A 15,463-nucleotide genomic window follows, 5' to 3' on the forward strand; every position below is an offset into this window, starting at 1 on the left:
AAAAGTTGTTTTAGTTATCTGGGAGTGGATCTGGCAGAGGATGGAACCTGGAAGCAGAGTGAATCATAGGGTGGGGGAGGGGGCGAAAATCCTGGGAGCCTTGAAGAATGTGTGGAAGTCTGACAACATTTCTCGAAAGCCAAAATGGGTATGTTTGAAGGAATAGTGGTTCAACATGTTGTATGGTTGCTAGGCGTGGGATATGGATTAGAGTGTTGCGCAGGAGGGTGGATGTGTGGAAATTGAGATGTTTGAGGACAATGTGTGGTGTGAGGGAGGTTTGATCGAGTAAGTAATGTAAGGGTAGAGAGTTGGTGGGAAATAAAAAGAGCCGTGGTTGAGAGAGCAGAAGAGGGAGTTTTTGGAAAATGGTTTGGGGCACATGGAGAGAATGAGTGTGAAAGATTGACCAAGAGGGATATATGTGTCGGAGGTGGAGGGAACGTGGAGAAGTGGGAGACCCAAATTGGACGGTAGAAAGATCGGAGTGAAAAAGATTTTGAGTGATCGGGGCCTCTTGAAACGTGCAGGCGGGTGGAAAGGCGGGCAAGAGGAATAGAGTGATTGGTCGATGTGCGTATTCGGAGTTGAAGTTGCTTTCACTGGTTTTGAATCAGGGCATGTGAAGCGTCTGGGGTGGGTAAAACATTGGAAGTTGGTTGTGGGGCCTGGTTGTTGGATGGGATCTGTGGTTTTTGGGCATATATAGCATTGTCAGCTATGAGGACTGAGTGTGACGGACATGGGGCCTTTGTTGTCCTTTCCTAGCGCTACCTCGCACACATGAGAGGGGGGAGGGGGATGGTATTCCATGTGTGGCGATGGGTCGGCCGATGGGAATGAAATAAAGGCAGGACAGTGTGAATTGTGTGCTTGGGTGTATATATGTATGTGTCTGGGGTGTTTTTATATGTGTACATTGAGATGTAAGGTGTGTAATTTGCGTGTGTGGGACGTGTATGTATTATACATGTGTATGGGGGTGGGTTGGGCCATTTCTTTCGTCTGTTTCCTTGCGTACCTCGCAAATGCGGAGATAAGCGACAAAGCAAAATAATAATTATAATTTTTTTTCTTTTTTTGCTTTGCGCTGTCTCCAGCGTTTGCCCAGACTTGTCAGCGCAAGGAACAACGACGAAAAAAAATAACCAACCCACCCCCATACAATGGTATATTAATACACGTCCACACACGCTATATATACATACCTTACACAGGCTTTCCATGGTTTTACCCAGATGCTTCACATGCCCTGATTAATCCACTGCACAGCACGTCAACCCCGGGTTATACCGCAATCGATCCAATTCACTCTATTCTTGCTCCTCCTTTCACCCTCCTGCATGTTCAGCCCGATCACACAAATTCTTTTTCACTCAATCTTTTCACTCCAATTTGGTCTCCACTTCTCCTCGTTCCTCCACCTCCGACACATATATCCTCTTGGTCAATCCTTTCCTCATCATTCTCTCCATGTGCCCAAAACCATTTAAAACACCCTCTTCTGCTCTCTAAACCACGCTCTCTTTTCATTTCCATCACATTTCTCTTACTTGCGTTACTTTACTCGGATCTCAAACTACCTCACCACCAACATTGTCCTCAAAATCTCATTTCCAGCACATCCATCCTCCTGCCGACAACTCTATCCTAGCCCATGCACTGCAACCATACAACATTGTTGGAAACAGTATTCCTTCAAACATATCCATTTTTGCTTTCCGAGATAATGTTCCCGACTTCCACACATTCTTCAAGGCTCTCAGGATTTTCGCCACTCCCCCAACCTAGATCCTCTTCCCACTTCATGGTTCCATCCGCTGCCTGATCCACTCAGATTCTTAAAACCACTTTACTTCCTCAGTATTTATCCATTCAAACTTACCTCCCAGTTGACTTGACCCTGAACCCCTACTGTTAACCGAATTATCCTTGCTCTTATTCACAATTTTACTCTTTTAACTTTTTCTTTCACCACACTTTACCAATCTCAGTCCAGCTCTGCAGTTGCTCACATGTATCAAGCACCAGCGCTGTATCATCTGGCGAACAACACAACTGACTCACTTCCCATGCATCTCTAATCCACAACAGACTTCATACTTGCCCCTCTTTCCTAAATCTTGCATCCCTCCCTAAAACACCATCCATAAACAAATTAAAAACCATGGAGACAACACACACCCCTGCCGCAAACCTACTTCACGGAGAACCAATCACTTTCTTCCCTCTTCCTACACGCACACATTGCTTACTCCTCGATAAAAACTTTTTCACTGCTTTAAATAACTGCTCCCACCACCAAATATTCTTTAATACCTTCCACCAGAGCATCTCTATCAAATCTATCATATGACTTCTCCAGATCCATAAATGTACATGACAAATCCATTCGCTTTTCTAAAGTTTTATCACATACATTCTTCACAGCAAAACAACTGATACACACATTCCTCTACCACTCTGAACCTCATCTGCTCTTCCCCAATCTGATGCTCTGGTACATGCCTTCACCTCTCAATCAATACCCTCCCATATAATTTACCAGGAATACTCAACAAATTTATACCTCTTGTGCTTAATTTGGAGCACTCACTCTTATCCCCTTTGCCTTTGTTACAATGGCACTATAGCACGCATTCCGCCAATCCTCAGGCACTCCAATGAGGCTTAACTACATTAAATAACCTTACCAAAACCCTTTATTGTTTTTTTTTGTTTTTTTTTTTTTTTTTTTTTTTTTTTTTTTTTATACTTTGTCGCTGTCTCCCCCCCTTTGCGAAGGTAGCGCAAGGAAAACCAAAACAAAGAAATGGCCCAAACCCCCCCCCCCCTTTTTCCATGTTTATTTCACACGGTCCACACACGCAAAAATTTCATTCCTACACAGCTTTCCTTGGGTTTACCCCCGACGTTTAAAATGCCTTTTCTTCAATCCATTTATTGTATATTTGTTCAGTATCATTTAAAAAATTTTGTTTTGGGGGATTTTTTTAATAAAAAACACCAAGTGCACTTCTTCCAACGGGTACTCTTCCCAAATTTTTATTTTGTCTGAATGGGCCATTTCCCATTATTTCTTGTTTGGTTTTAAGCTTTCTTTTAATTTTAAAAGGGCCAGTCCCCCCCCCCAGAAAAAGATTACCCAAAAAAAAAATGGGGGCTGTACCAAAAAAAAGAAAATGAGTTACTGAGAGAAGTTATCAAATTGAATTTTTTCCCCCTTTCCCTGGGGAACATTTGGGTTTTTTTATTTTTTTTTTATATTACTCCTCTTTTTTCTTTCCAATTTCACAAATTTTTCTTTTTTTTAGCTTTTTAAACCCCCTTCATTCTTTGCTAACGTTCCATCATTTAAAACCCCAATCAGTTTTCCCTTTTTTCTCCGTTTTGATGCATATTCTTTGTCTTACATGCACTGAATTTTAAAATTTCCCCTCTTAATTTAGGCCCCGGTTTCGGTACCACAGAAAGGGGGAAAACAGTAAAACCCGGTTAATTTTTCAGCTAAAAATTTTTGAAATTTATATATATTCTTTTTTAGTCAACTTTTTATTTTACAGTTTAACCCTACTGTTAAAAATAAACATGCTGGGAAAAACCATGTTTTCCATGTGTCTTAAAAAACCCCCCCAATATGAGCATTTACATGCTTCCTGAAATTGGGTGTGTTGTATAAGTGTTTAATTCATAAATTCCTTTTTTGCATTGTTCCATTTCTCTAGGGGTTCATTCCTTTTTTAAAATAAGTGTCGTTTTCCCTATTTGGGGTGACAAAGACTCTTCTGCCTTTTTTTTTTGTTTTTAGTAAAATCAAAAAACCTTTTAAACCCTTATTAAACCCCCTACTGTCACTTTATTTTATTTATTTTTCCATGTTTCTGTGATGTCGCCTTCCCCTGTTTTTTGCAAAGGGATTTTTCAGCTTCTTTTTCTTCTTTTCTGTTTTTTTTCATTCCCCCCGGGGGGCCTCCCTTCATAGTGTGTTACTAGTTTCTTTCCCCATACATTTTTTTTTTTGGAGACCCGCTACCTTAGAATTGGTCTTTTTTTTCCCCCCCTCCCCCACAGTGATGTGGGGTTTTTCTTCTTTTTTTCATCTTTACTTATTTGTATAAAATTTCCCTTCAAGGGGTCAAGTCTACAAAAAACTGAGGGGGGGAAATAAACCCTTTTTTAATATTTATTCATTATTTTAATATATATTATATATAAATTTATATATATATATATAATTTTATTTAAAATAAAAATATTTTTTTTTTTTTTTTTTATACTATTCGCCATTTCCCCCATTAGCGAGGGTTGCCCTTTTAAAAACAAAAGGACTGGGCCTTTTTAGGGGGAAAATTTCCCCATAAAGGCCCCCCTTTTTCTGTTTTCCTTTTTTTGGGAAAAATTTTAAAAAAAAAAATGAGAGGGGGGGTATATTTATATATAATTTTAAAATATATTATATATATTAAATATAGAAAAATATATATATTATATTTTATATTATTTTTATATATATATATTTTTATATATTTATTTATATATATATATATATTTTATATAATTTTTAAAATTTTTAAAGTTAAAAGGGAAAAGTTTAATAAGAGCAAAGGGTTTTTTGGTTTCAGTAGGGTTGAGGGGGCAAGTCAAATGGGGGAAAGTTTGGGAAAGGAAAAAATGGGAAGTAAAAATGTTTTAGAATCTGGGAGTGGATTTTGGCAGCGGATTGGGAAACCCTGGGAAACGGAAGGGATCATAGGGTGGGGGGGGGGGGCCCAAAATTTTGGGAGCCTTTAAAAAATGTGTGGAAGTCGAAAACATTATCTCGGAAAACAAAAAAGGGTATGTTTGAAGGGAAAAGTGGTTCCAACAATTTTTTTCAAGGTTTCCGGGGGCGGGGGGGGGTTTGGATAGAAATTGTCGCCAAAAGGGGGATGGGGTTTTGCTGGGGAAAAGAGATGTTTGAGGACCAAAGTGTGGGGTGAGGTGGGTTTTTAAACGGGGTAAGTAAAAGTTTTAAAGGGGAAAAGTGAAAGTGTGGGGAAAAAAAAGAGCGTGGTTTAGAGAGCAAAGGGGGGTGTTTTGAAATTTGGTTTGGGCACATGGAGAGAATTTAAATGAGGAAAAATTGGGCTAAGAGGATATATGTGTCGGAGGTGGAGGGAACAAAAAGTGGGGGACCAAATTGGGAGGTGGAAAAATGGAGTGAAAAAAATTTTGATGTGATCGGGGCCCCGAAAAATGCAGGAGGGTGAAAGGGGGGGCAAGGTTTGAGTGAATTGGATCGATGTGGTATACCGGGGTTGACGTGTGTTTAGTGGATTTAATAGGGCTGTTTAAGGGGTTTTTTTGGGTAAAACCCTGGGAAAAAATGGGTAGGTATGTTTATTTGCGTTTTGTGGACGTATGTATATACATTGTATGGGGGGGGGTTGGGGGCCCTTTTTTTTTCGTCTTTTCCTTTTGTACCTCGCAAACGCGGGAGACAGCGACAAAGCAAAAAAAAAAAAAAAAAATATATATATTAAAATATATATATATTTTATAGATATAGGGTTTTTTGGGTCGATTTTTTGGGGGTGTGCAAAGTGAGAGGGTTGGGGAAAAATTGTTTTGGGTTTAAACAGAGAAAAAGGTAGAAAAAGTTTTTGCGGAAGTTAAAACCCGGGCAAGGCAGGGTTTGGAGGGTATTGCAGTGGAATTTATTAAAAAAGGGGGTGACTGTATTGTTTAAAGGGTTGGGTTTAAGGTTATTTAATGTTGTATGACTCATGGTGAGGTCCCTTTAAAGGTTTGGCGGGAAATGCGTACATAGTCCCTTTTGTAAAAAGGCAAGGGGATAAGAGGGGAGTGCTAAAAATTTAAAGGGGGTATAAGTTTTTTTGGAGTTTTCCCGGGGAAAAATTTATGGGGGGGATATTGTTTGAGAGGGTGAAGGATGTCCCAGCATCAGTTTGGGGGAAGGCAGTGTGGTTTCCGAAGGTAGAGGATGTGGGGATCGGGTGTTTGCTTTGAAGAAGTATGTGAAAAATTTACTTAGAAAAGAAAATTTTGGTTTGTATTTTAGCATTTAGGGGATCTGGAGAAGGCATTGTTTGAGTTGTTTAGAGTGTTTGGGGAAAGGGTATTAAGAATATATGGTGGGGGAAAGGAAAGTTGTTAAAAGCAGTGAAAATTTTTTTATCGGGGATGTAAGGCATGGGTACGTGTAGGAAGGGAGGAAAGTGATTGGTTTTCATTTGAATGAAAGGTTTGCGGCAGGGGTGTGGATGTTCCATGGTTTTTTAAATTTTGTTTATGGATGGGGTTTTAGGGGGGTTTAAATTTGAAAGGGTTTTTGGAAAGAGGGGCAAGTATAAAAGTCTTTTGGGGGATGAGAGAGGGGGGAAGTGAGTCAGTTTTTTGTTCGCTGATGTTACAGGGATGGGGGCTGATTCATGTGGAGTTGTAAAGTGTGGTTTTAAAGAAAAAAGTTAAGAGTAAATGTGAATAAGAGCAAGGTTATTAGGGACAGTAGGGTTGAGGGGCAAGTCAATTGGGAGGTGGGGGTTTGAATGGAGAAAAATGGAAAGGAAGTGAAAATGGGTTTTTGATATCTGGGGGGTGGTTTTTGGGGAGCGGATGGAAAACCCGGGGAAATGGAAGTGGATCATAGGGTGGGGGGGGGGGAAAAATTTTGGGAGCCTTGAAGAAGGGGTGGGGTCGAAACATTATCTGGGAAAACAAAAAGGGGTTTTGTTTGAAGGAATAGTGGTTCCAACAAAGTTGTATGGTTGCGAAAAGTGGGCTATGGATTTGAGTTTTGCGCAGGGGGATGGTTTTTGGTGGAAAGGGGAGTTTGAGGGGGAAAAATGTGGTGTGAGGTTTGGTTTGATAAAATAAGTAAGTAAGGGGAAGGGAGGGGTGGAAATAAAAAGAGCGTGGGTTGAGAGAGCGAAAGGGTGTTTTGAAATGGTTCAGGCACATGGAGGGAATGGTGAGGAAAGATTGCCAAAAAAAGGGTATATTTTGTCGGAGGTTTGGGGGGAACGAGGGAAAAAGGGAGACCAAAATTTGGGGGTGGAAAAATGGGTGAAAAAGATTTTGTGTGTTTTGGGGCCCGAAAATGCCCGGAGGGTGAAAAGGGGGGGGCAAGGAATAGAGTGAATTGGGGGCGATTTTGGTTTTTACCGGGGTTGAAAGTGCTGTCAGTGGATTTTACAAAGGGATGTGAGGGTTTTGGGGTTAAAACCCTTTGGGAAAACGTGTGGTAAGGAAAAATTTTTTCAAGTGTGGACGTTTTGTTTTACCTGTGTATGGGGGGGTTGGGGCCCTTTCTTTTTATCTGTTTCCCGGGGCTACCTCGCAAAAGCCGGGGGGGGGACGAGACAAAACAAAAAAAAAAAAAATATTTATATTTTTAAAATATATATATATATATATATAAAATTTTTTATATATTTATAATATATATATTTTTTTTTTTTTTTATAATATTTTTTTTATATTTATATATATATTTATATATATATTTTATATATATATATATTTTATATTTTTTATAAATATATATAATATATTTATATATTTTATATATATATTTATAATATAAATATATTTTATTTTTTTTTTTTTCTTTTTTTTAAAAATTTTTCGCCCCCTTTCCCGCGTTAGGGGTTTAAAAAGCGAATATACATTAAAATATAGTAAGTTTTGTAGGAGGATGGCCGAGAGCGTTATTGGATTAAAGTGTTAAAATTTACAGGCGCACGGGAAAAAGAGACTTTTGGATGTTAATGTGCTGAGAGGTGCAACTGGAGGGCCCTCTGGGTCATTTTCTTGTGGAGGTAAGGGGAAGTTTTTTATGGGTTTTCAGAAAAGAAGAGTGAATTTTTTGGGGGAAAAGGGTGGTGGAGTAAGTGAGTTTGGGGAAAGGGGGACTTGTTTTTGAGGATGTACCAGGAAGAGACTGAGTACAGAAGGGGAAAAAAGGTTTGGGAAAAAAGGGAAGTTTAAAGGGAGTGGGGGGGGAATTGGGATTTATTTTGGGAATCAGTGATGGATTGCGCAAAAGGGTGCTTGTGGCATTTGAAACGTGGGGTTGGGTTTTATTTGAAAAGGGTTTTGTGAGTGGTGGGATAAAGAAGTAAGTTTATTGTGAAAGAGAAGAGAGAGGCATTTTGGAGATTTTTGCGGGAAAAATGCAATTGAGGGGGGAGTTGTAAAAAAGAAAGAGACAGGAGGCCCAAGAAAAAGGGAAAGGGGGTTTAAAAAAAGGGGGGCAAATGAGGGTTGGGGGTGAGAGATTTTATCTTTTAAAAATTTTGGGGAAAATTTAAAAAGTTTTGTTCTGGAAGGAGGTAAAAAAGGGGGTAAGACAACGGAGCAAATTTGGGGAATTTCATTGAAGGGGCAAAGGGGGAGGTGAAAACAAGTAGGGGTGATGTGAGAAGGAGATGGAGGGGAGTATTTTGAAGGTTTGTTGAATGTGTTTGTTAAATTGGAAGTTTTGGGTTTTGGGGTCAAGGGGGTTTTGTGCAAAGTGAGAGGGGGTTAGGAAAATGATTTGGAAAAACAGAAAAGGGTATTTAAAAAAGTTTTGCGGAAGATGAAACCCGGGGAAAGGGCAGAAAGGTTTGGATGGTATTGAGGGGAAATTTTATTAAAAAGGGGGGGTTTTGCCTGATTTTTGAGGGGTTGGAAAGGGGTTATTTAATAAATTTTGGTCATGGTGAGGTCCCCTTGGGTTTGGCGGGAATGCGGGGCCATGTCCCATTGTCAAAGGAAAGGGGGATAAGGGATTTGCAAAATTACAGAGGTAAAAGGTTTGTTGATTTATTCCTGGTAAATTATATGGGGGGGTATTGATTAAAGAGGGTAAAGGGCTTTGAAACAGAGCATCAGTTTGGGGGAAGAGCAGTGTGGTTTCAAAAGTGGAAGAAAAATGTGGGAAATAGGTTTTTGTTTTGAAAATGTTTTGTGAGAAAACTTGAAAGAAAATGGATTTGTATGTAGCTTTTATGGATCTGGGGGAAGGCATTGATAGAGTTGTTTAGAGGCTCTGGGGAAAGGGTTTTAAAGAATTTAGGGTGGGGGGGCCCAAGTTGTTAAAAAGCAGTAAAAAGTTTTTATCGAGGTTTGTAAGGCATGTGTACGTGTGGGAAGAGGGGAAAAGTGATGGGTTCTCAGGAATTTTGGTTTGGGGCCCGGGGGTGGGGGGAGGTCCCCATGGTTGTTTAATTTGTTTATGGATGGGGTTGTTAGGGGGGGGTGAATGCAAGAGTTTTGGGAAAAAGGGGCAAGCATGAAGTCTGTTGGGAAAGAGGAGCTTGGGGAAATGAGTTGGGTTTTTGTTTGCTGATGATACAGGGCTGGGGCTGTTTCGTGGGGAAAAATGCAGGGAAACTGGTGACTGAAATTTGGTAAAGGTGTGAAAAAAAGAAAATTAAAAGTAAATGGGGAAAAAGAGCAAAGGGAATTAGGTTCAAATAGGTTTTAGGGGCAAGTCAATTGGAGTAAGTTTGAAAAGGAGAAAAAACTGGAGGGGAAAAAAGTGTTTTAGATATCTGGGAGTGGATCTGGCAGCGGATGGAACCCTGGAAGCGGAAAATGGATCATAGAGTGGGGGGGGGGGCGAAAAACCCGGGGCCTTGAAAAAATGTGTGGGAAATCGAGAAAAATTATCTCAGAAAGCAAAAAAGGGTATGTTTTTAAGGAAACAGTGGTTTTCCCAAAAATTTTTGTTTTGGTTGCGAGGCGTGGGGTATGGAAAGTTTGTTCGCAGGAGGATGGATGTGTGGAAAATTTAGATGTTTGAGAACCAAAGGGTGGGGTGGGTGGTTTATTTGGAAATAAAGTAAACCGGGGAAGGGGAAGAGAGATGTGGGGGAAATTTAAAAAAAGCGTGGTTGAGAGAGCAGAAGAAAGGGGGTTTTTAAATGGTTTTTTGGGGAATGGGGAGGGAAAGAAATGAGGGAAAAAATTGCCAAGAGGATATTTTGTGTCGGGGGGTGGAGGGAACGAGGGAAGTGGGAGACCAAAATGGAGGTGGAAAAATTTGGAAATGGGAAAAAAATTTTGTGTGATCGGGCCCCCGAAAAAAGCAGGAGGGTTTAAAGGGGGAAGGAAAAGGGGTTAAATTTGGTCGATGTGGGGTATACCGGGGGTTTACGTGCTGTCAGTGAAATTAATCAGGGCATGTTTAAGCGTTTTGGGGTAAACCATGGAAAGTGTGTAGGGCCCTTTCTTTTGTTGTTTCCTTGAGTTTCCCGCAAAAGGGGAGACAGCGACAAAGCAAAAAAAAAAAAATTTTTTTATATATTTAATATATTTATTTTTATATATATATATTTTTATATTAATTTTTATTTAATTTTTTTTTTTTTTTTACTTTGTTGCGGGTCCCCGCTTTTTCCCAGGTAGCGCAAGGAAACCCGACGAAGAAATGGCCCCAAAACCCCCCCCCCTACCATGTTTTTTTTCATACGTCCACACAAGCAAAATTTTACATTTCCTACCAGCTTTCCATGGGGTTTTTCCCCCGACGCTTTTTCCTTTCCTACTTCAATCCACGACAGCACGTCAAAACCCCGGGATTCCACATCGCTCCAATTTTACTTATTCCCTTTCCCTCCCTTTTCCCCTCCTGAAAGTTCAGGGCCCCGATCACCAAATCTTTTTTCACTCAAACTTTCCCTCCAATTTGGTCTCCCTCTTCTCCTTGTTCCCTCCACTCCAACAATATATCTCTTGGTTTAATCTTACCCCCACTCAAACCTCTCCATGTGCCCCAAACCCCCTTCCCAAAAAACCCCCCTTCTGCTCCCCTCAACCACGCTCTTTTTAAAATTTTCCCCCCTTCTCCTTACCCCTTTCGTTACTCACTTTGATCAAACCACCTCACACCACACATTGCCCCTCAAACATCTCTTTTTCCAACATCCATCTCCGCCACAATTTTACCCATAGCCCCCCCTCGAAACCATACAACTTTGTTGAACCACTATTCTTCAAACTACCCTTTTTGCTTTCCGGTTTGTTTCGACTTCCCCACTTTCTTAAAGGCCCCTTTTCCCCCCCTCCCCCCCCTATGATCCACTTCCCCTTTCCTGGTTCCCATCCGCTCCCAACCCACTCCCAATATCAAAAACACTTCACTTCCTCTTTTTTCCTCCTTTCAAATCCCCTCCCAATTGACTTACCCTCCCCCACTGTACCTAAAAACCCTTTCTTATTCACATTTAACCCTTAAACTTTCTTCTTCCCACACTTTTCAAACTCATCCCCAGCTTCGCGTTTCTCACAAATCACCACCACGCGTATCACACGAACAACAACTGACTCCTTCCACCTTCACCCCCAAAAACTTCTACTTGCCCCTTTTTTCCAAAACTCTTATTTCCCTCCTAAAAACCCCCACCATAAAAAATTAAAAAACCAGGAGCATCCACAACCCTCCGAAAAACCTACATTCATTTAGAACCAAACTTTCCTCTCTTCCTACACGTACCCCATCCTTACATCCTCTAAAAACTTTTTCACTGCTTCAAAAACTTTCCTCCCACACCATATATTTTAATCCCTTACCAAGCATCTCTATCAACTCATCATTCCTTTCTCCAACCAAATCACAACAATCCATTTGCTTTCAAAGTAATCTCACATACATTCTTCAAAGAAAAACACCTGATCCCACATCCTTACCATTCTAAACCACACTCTCTTCCCCCAATCTTCCTTTTACATCCTTCACCCTTCAATCAATACCCCCCCCATATAATTTCCAAATACCAACAAACTTTTACCTCTGTAATTTAGCACTCACTTTACCCCCTTTGCCTTTGTACAATGGCACATGCCCATTCCCCCAATCCTGGGGCACCTCACCTATATAATACTTTTAAAATAACCTTTCCCAACCATCAACAATACGTCCCCCCTTTTTTTAAAAAATTTCCATGCAATACCTCCAAACCTCGCCTTGCCGGGTTTACTTTCTTTTCTCCAATTTGCAAGTAATATTTAAGAACTGAGGCGGCCTTTTGGGGGAAACCCCGCTCGGCCCCCCTTCTCTGTTTTGATTTTGGAAAGTAATACTACAAAGGGGTTTTCCCCCTCTTTTCACCTTTTGCAACAAATACATGGGGAAGTATTTTTTCTCTTTTTCTCATATTTATAATATAATTATATAATTTTTATAATATTAAATATATATATATTTTTATAAAATATTTTTTTTTTTTCTTTTTTTTTTGCCGCTTCTCCCGCTTTCTTTGGGAAGGAAACAAGAAAGAAATTCCCCCCCAACCCCCCCCATTTCACATTATTACAACTTCCACCCCAAATAACATACCTACCAAACTTTCCCTTTTACCCCAACCTTTACACCCGATTCAATCCCTGACAGCACCAACCCCAATACCACATCATCCCAAATTTACCTTTCCTTCCCTCCTTTCACCCCCTCATGTTCAGGGCCCCAAACACACAAAAAACTTTTTCATCCCTCTTTTCCCCCTCCAATTTGGTCTCCCACTTCTCGTTCTCTCCACCTCCAACACATAATCCCCTTTTCAATCTTTCCTCACTATTCTCTCCTGTCCCAAAATTTCAAACACCCCCTTCTCTCTCTCAACCCCTTTTTTATTTCCTTAACCTATTACCCTTTCTTATTACTCGATCAAACCCCTCACACACACATTTCCCAAACATTTCCCCTTTTCCAAATCATCCTCCTTTTCCACAAACCATCCTTACCCCAAACCCCGCACATACAACTTGTTAACCTATCCTTCAAACTACCCTTTTTGCTTTTTCCAGATACTGCCGACTTCCACACATTCTTCAACTCCCCCGGATTTTCCCCCCCCCCCCCCATGATCTACTTCCCCCTTCCTGGGCCATCCGCTGCCCTCCACTCCCCCCAATACTAAAACACTTTACTTCCTCCTTTTTCTCCATTCAAAAATTACCTCCAATTTACTTACCCCCAACCCTACTGTACCTAATTCCTTCTCTATTTCCCTTTCTTTAACTTTTTCTTTCACACTTTACAAACTCAGTACACCTCAGTTTTTCCCAAAGAATCCCACCATGCTTATCATGAGCGAACAACAAGACTCATTCCCAACTCTCTCACCCCCAAAAACTTTATACTTGCCCTCTTTCCAAAAACCCCTTTCATTTACCTCCCTAACAACCCATCATAAACAAATAAAAACCATGGAGAATCACACACCCTGCCCAAACCTACATTTATAAATCATTTACTTTCCCCTCTTCCTACACTTTCACACCTTCACCCTCATAAAAACTTTTTCACTGCTTTAACAACTTTCCTCCCCCCATATATTCTTAATATTTTCCACAACATCTCTATAAAAACTCACTTTTGTTTTTCCCCAATCCATAAATGCACATACAAACCCATTTGTTTTTTAAAGTTTTCCACATACATTCTTAAAAGAAAAACACCTATCCAACCCCTTTACCCTTCTGAAACCACACCCCTTTTCCCCCAATCTACTCTTCACTTCACCCTCTCAATCATACCCCCTTTAATTTTACCAAAATACTCAACAATTTATACCTCTGTAATTTGGCACCATTTCTTACCCCTTTCCCTTTTGTACAATCACATGCAAATTCCGCCAACCCGGGAAACCTCACCATATCATACAAAATTTAAAAACCTTATCAACCATCAAAAAATCATCACCCCCTTTTTAAATTTAATTCCCTAATCCACCCAAAACCCTGCTCCTTCCGGTTTTTTCCCAAAGCTTTTAACCTTTCTCTTTTTTCCAATCTTTTTTCCCAACTCTCTCACTTTTCACCACCACTCGCCAAAACCCTATATCGCCATCTATCACAAACACATTCAAAAAACCTTAAAAAAATCTCACCCAATAAAAAGGTTTTTTTAAAATATATTATATATTATATTTTATATAAATATATATATATTATATATATATATGTACATAATTATAAAACCTTTACGATAACCACATTAAAATACATTTGTTATCCAGTTCACTATTATAAAGGGAAGGGGAGAGGGGGGGGGGGGGGAATTTAAAATTCTTTTTTTTTATTTCAGAAAAAATTTGGTATGTTTATGAAAATTCTTGAATTGCAAAGAAAAAGTAACAAGGGTCACCTAAACAAATTGGGAAAATGTAAAAATAATTGTTTTTAAACAGAGTTTCATACATGAAATAAGCTATAAAATTAACTTAAAGAGCAAAAAATTACAAAATTTAAAAAATGTATGAAAGAAAAAAAAAATAGTATGCATTTTTAATTTGTAAAGTCGCTATTTATTAGAATGGGGGGGATATGGGGTAAGCCATATGAAAATACAAATCAAAATTTGCAATATATAAAAAATTTTTATTAAATCAAAAAAAGGGGCCTATTTAGTGTAAATTCAATTTTTTACTGTATATACATAGGAATTGAAACTGTAATGGGGAAAGGGCATGTTCTAAAAAATATATACAGTACACCCAAACCCATTTTTTGGCAACTGATGGCGGGACCTCCTTTAGTACACAAAATTACATAAGGAACTTTAAATTACCACGCACCAACTATTTATGAGCAGCCACAGATGGCATTTTGAGGGCGCACTTTTTCTTCTTTGCACTGCACTTGTTGGTGGTAACTGCAACCCCTTTGGAAACTTAGTTATTTACTTAAAATTTCCCTTTTCTAGGCTTCTAAAAAATGAGGGGCAAATTAAAAACCCCATCCCTATCGATCCAAAAAATAAAACTGTTTAAAAATGGCCTGGGGTTTTATATAACTTAGACAACTATAGTATTTTCATCAATTTTATGAATAAAAAGCAAAAGGGGAAAAAATTTAAATTTTATCGACAGCATTCCCAGAAGCAAATGATATTTAAAAATAAAAAAATGGGGTTAAAGACACATTAGTGTGATGGAATGGGTTTACAGGTCGGATGAGGGTGCTTTCATGTAATGATAATACCAGGGTAAATTTTCCATAAAAATTAAAATTACAACATAGTATACCCATGAAGGGGTTCAAAATTAAAGCGCATGGAATTTCCCTGAATAATTTGGGGAAAACGTTGCAAACCAGAAATAGCGCTGGGTTGGGAAAGAATTTGCGAAACTTTAGGGCGACCCGATCCTGAGCTTGTTAAAGTATTTCTATTATTTAATTTACATTTAAAAAACTTTTTTTAATTTAAACTTTGTGCAGTCCAGGTAACTTTAACACTGGGGGGGTATTTATGGGTTAAAGGTGTGTGTGAAAATTTTTTTTGGTGACCCTTTCTGGGAAAAATGGTTAATTCCCCAAGGGGTTTGGAACCAAGAGTGCTGGAAAATCAGTGGATCCCGTACAAAAAAACAAAAACAGGGAATTGTCTCACTTTTTACCCCTTCCCGAAAAAAAAAAAAGTTTCATTAAAATCAAAAAAAATCAACAAAAAAATGTACCCGAAAAAATAATATTT

This window comes from Panulirus ornatus, chromosome 1 (genome assembly GCF_036320965.1).
Source record: "Panulirus ornatus isolate Po-2019 chromosome 1, ASM3632096v1, whole genome shotgun sequence".
Classification (NCBI taxonomy): domain Eukaryota; kingdom Metazoa; phylum Arthropoda; class Malacostraca; order Decapoda; family Palinuridae; genus Panulirus; species Panulirus ornatus.